This window comes from Galeopterus variegatus, unplaced genomic scaffold (genome assembly GCF_000696425.1).
Source record: "Galeopterus variegatus unplaced genomic scaffold, G_variegatus-3.0.2 Scaffold11895, whole genome shotgun sequence".
Classification (NCBI taxonomy): domain Eukaryota; kingdom Metazoa; phylum Chordata; class Mammalia; order Dermoptera; family Cynocephalidae; genus Galeopterus; species Galeopterus variegatus.
The window spans coordinates 43,358-47,789 of record NW_007738006.1 but is presented as its reverse complement, the minus strand read 5'-3'; the positions used below and the strand labels follow the sequence as shown (position 1 = coordinate 47,789).

The 4,432-nt window shown below is 45.8% G+C and overlaps 1 pseudogene; it reads left to right on the top strand.

Moving 5' to 3' along the window:
* Positions 1-2,070: 2,070 nt before the first annotated feature.
* LOC103610852 lies at positions 2,071-3,645 on the top strand (annotated as a pseudogene).
* Positions 3,646-4,432: the final 787 nt, after the last annotated feature.

The following is a 4,432-nucleotide window of genomic DNA, read 5'->3' as shown; positions in this document are numbered from 1 at the left end:
TCATATACATTGTATATTGACAAAATAAAAATTTAACGAAAAAATAAATAAATAAATAAATTTTCAAATACTTGGAGCTTTTCTAGATGTCTTATTTTTGTTGCTTTTGAATGCATGTTCATAGATGTGGGAGAACAGTTAAAATTTCAACCATTAAAAATTTTTTTTTAAAATCAGTGTATTTTGATCAATGTTCATGTGCATTTGAAAAGAATGTATATTCCACAGTTGTGTCACAGTTGTGTTCTGTAAATGTCAATTAGTCTAAGGTGGTTGATATGTTTATCAGATACTCAGTATTCTTACTGAATTTTTGTTTCATTCTATATCAGTTTCTAAGACAGGAGTGTTAAATTCTCATCTATGATTTTTGGATTTGTCTATTTATTCCCTTATTTCTAGAAGTTTTTGTTTTATGCAATTTGAAGCTCTGTTAGGAAGCATATAGATGTTACATCTTCCCACTGTATTGATCTTCTGTCATCATGAAGTGTTTCTGTCTCTAGTAATATTCTTTATCTTGTAGTCTGTTTTGTCTGATAATAATAGCCACTTCATATTTCTTACAGTTTGCATGGTATATCTTTCTCAATTGTTTTTACTTTAAAGCTGTTTTGTGTATTTTACAGTTCATCTCTTGTATATAACACATAGGTAGTCAGTCCCTGATTTTTCATTTCATTTTATTATTTAATTTCATTGAAACATAATTGATTGTACATATTTGTCGTATTTTTAAAAATTGAAATACAGTCCTTGCTTATTAAAATACAGTCTATCATAAAGGGCCACAAAATATGATTACATTGTGTAATGTTGAATATAGTAATTATCCTGATTTGAGCATCACAAATTGCACACAGGTATTGTCAATGCTTTATCTCACAGATATGTACAATCAACTATGTTTCGATAATAAGAATTTTTAAAAATGGTTTTAAAAATGAGGATAAGGGCCAGCCCGTGGCTCACTTGGGAGAGTGTGGTGCTGAGAACACAAAGTCAAGGGTAGAGATCGCCTTACCGGTCATTTTTTAAAAAAATAAATTAATTAAAAAATAAATAAATAAAAATGAGGATAATAACAAAATATCAGGATACAAAAGGTAGGGCAGGCAAAAATAAATAAATAATAAATAAATAAATAAATAAATCCAGTCTATCAATCTCTGTCTTTGATTGGAGTGGTTAATTCAGTAATATTTAATGTAATTATTTATATGGTTGGATTTAGGTCTGCCAGGGACCCGGAGGCGGTATGAGGCGGAAGGACCGTTGGGGACTCCGCCGCCACCTCTAGCAGCAGCGGCAGCGGCAGCGACAGGCAGCAGCGGCAGGCAGCGGCAGAGGCAGGCAGCGGCAGCGGCAGGCAGCGGCAGCAGCGGCAGGCAGCGGCAGAGGCAGGCAGCGGCAGCGGCAGGCAGCGGCAGCAGCGGCAGGCAGCGGCAGAGGCAGGCAGCGGCAGCGGCAGGCAGCGGCAGCAGCGGCAGGCAGCGGCAGAGGCAGGCAGCGGCAGCGGCAGGCAGCGGCAGCAGCGGCAGGCAGCGGCAGAGGCAGGCAGCGGCAGCGGCAGGCAGCGGCAGCAGCGGCAGGCAGCGGCAGAGGCAGGCAGCGGCAGCGGCAGGCAGCGGCAGCAGCGGCAGGCAGCGGCAGAGGCAGGCAGCGGCAGCGGCAGGCAGCGGCAGCAGCGGCAGGCAGCGGCAGAGGCAGGCAGCGGCAGCGGCAGGCAGCGGCAGCGTCCGCGCAGCGCGATCGGTACAAAGCGGGACCCGTGCCTCTCCCTCCGCTCCCGGCACCTCAGCGCTCGGCTCCGCGGTCAACCTCCCCTTGCCTGGCTTGGGGAGCCCGGCCGGGGAGGACGGCGGCAGCGGAACTGTCTGCCCGGGCTCCCAGCGCCCACACTTCACCACCTCGCCGGGTCTCGGGGGCCCTGTTGGGCTCCGGCCACCAGCGATTGTCCGGAAATAATGCAAAAGGTGTCCCAAGGCTCCTGACCAGTGAACAAAGATTTGGGAAAGAAATCTCATGTTTTCTCCTGATCAAGAAAATCATCCATCCAAAGCACCAGTAAAATATGGTGAACTTGTCTTAAGGTCTCTCCCAAATGGCGGTAGAGGAAGGAGGAAAAGTAGGTTTGCTTTGTTTAAAAGACCTAAGGCAAATGGGGTGAAGTCCAGCACATTGCTTGTCCTCTTCAGGCTGCAAAGGCAATGAGCAGCAAGGACCAGCATAGCATATCAGATACTTTATTTCGGATACTCAGACAGTGGTGGTTGAATATACTCATGACAGCAACACTGATATGTTTCAGAGTGGTTGGTCGACTGAAAGTCCCACTGATTTTGTAGTTAACTGCCACAGTTCCTGGAAGTCAAAATAATTCTGATATGCAATCACTGCAAAGCACTATGTCAAGATTTGCCTGTAGAATCATATGCAAATAGAATTCCCCTTTTACAGCACGAATTTATGCTGCAGGATTTGACTCATCAGAAAATATCTTTCTTGGGGAGAATGCTGCCAAGTGGAAGACAAGGACAGATGGATGCCTTGACCACTGATGGCGTGCTTGTGATGCATCCATGAAATGGGTTCACAGAAGACTCTTAGCCTGGAATATGGAGAGAAATAGCGTGTGGAATATATTCACCCTGGGTGAAACCAGTTCAGCTGAGCAGAGAGGGAAAATGGTGGAAATTGAAACCAGTTATAAGATGGCTCGTTAATTGACCTCTGTGGTACAACAAGGCTGTGGTGTACTGCAGAAGGCCTCTCTGATACTCCCACCAGGAAGCATTTGGAAGCCTTTAGTCAATGCAGTGCGACCTCAGTGCCCTGTAGGGTTCCACACAGGAGCATTTCCTCGTATGAAGAGGAAAGATGTTGCAGATGAAAAATAACCATGGGTATATCTAAACTGTGGCCATGTGCATGGCTATCATAACTGGGTGATGGAGTTTGGATGTGTTGTCCCCTCCAAAACTCATGTGGAAATTTGATCCCCAGTGTGGCAGTGTTGGAAACTGATTGAGTCATGGGGGCGGATCCCTCATGAGTGGATTAATGCTCTCCCTGGGGGAGGGAGGATTAATGAGTGAGTTCTCGCTCCGTTAGCTCATTGCTTAAAAAGACCCTGGCACCTTCTCTCTCTCTCCCTTGCTTCCTCTCACCATGTGATCTGCTTGTACCCACTGGCTGCCTGCCACTTTCCTCCGTGAGTAGAAGCAGCCTGAGGCCCGTGCCAGATGCAGCTGTCCCAGAATCGTAAGCCAAATAAACCTCTTTTCCTTATAAATTGCTCAGTCTCAGGTATTTCTGTTATAGCAACACAAACGGACTAAAACACTGGGGAAATAAAGAAGAATGTGACGGAAAAGATCTTGTAGGTCTGTTGCTCCCTATGTCCCTCTGTAGCTTGGATGTGAGGCTGGATCTTATGTGGACGCCCCCCCTCCAGCCCATGCATTTAGCCCGTGTGGGCATGTGTGTGGGCATGTGTGTTCAGCAAAGACAACTGCCTATTGGTCCCAGATTCTGCTTCTTCATGGTACTCATAATTTTCATGCAACCTGGCCCTTTTGTGCACATCAGTTGGCTGGTGAGCAAGTTTGCATCAGACTTACTTTCCCAGGATCTCTAGACTAACAGACAGTTGTTCTCCAGGACTGTATATTAAATTCATAAGCCAAGTGAGTTGGGTTTTCCAACCTGTAGTCCACATCACAGTTTTTCTGCTCTAGTCATTTGCATTAAGATGAAGAAGTTTTTTAAAAAACATTTATAATAAATAGTAACAAGTTTTGAGCAAAAATCTGGGAAACTCAAGCAAAGGAATTTCTGAAAGTACCAGACTTCTGAACTCTGAGTTTTGAAAAAACAAACAAACAAAAAAAACACTTTTTAAAATTAATATTATTTTTTTACATTCTGTGTTGTTGTGGAGCAGTTGGGAGGGAGGGAGAGAGGAGAAAGGGGAAGGAAACAGGATGGAAGAAGGAGGAAGGAGGAGGGGTGGGATTGAGGCTTGTGGCACCCCCCTCATTTCCACAGGGGAGACTAGGGGGCTTGCAGTGGTGGCTTGATCATTGCTGGGCTGAGTGCAGATGTCAGGGTGGGCATGGCTGATGCCTTTGACTTCCCACCACCCCAGCTTGGGAGAGCCCTGGGTGCTTCCTGCATTGGCTCAGTGGTTGTCACTGGGCTGGTTGCACATTGTTGGGGGGGTCATGGCCAAGGGCCTCAGCCCCCACCCTCAGGACTGGTGTGGGTGTTGCGGGGCATGGCTGAGACCCCCAGCCCTCCCCCCTTTCTGGCCTGGTAGCCCAGGGGACTTCCAGTCCTTCTAGATGTTATAGGTGTTCTTTGGTTTGATATTACTAGTTAATATCAAACTATGTCTCTGGTTGTGGGTACTTTATTTTTTCTTTCAGTT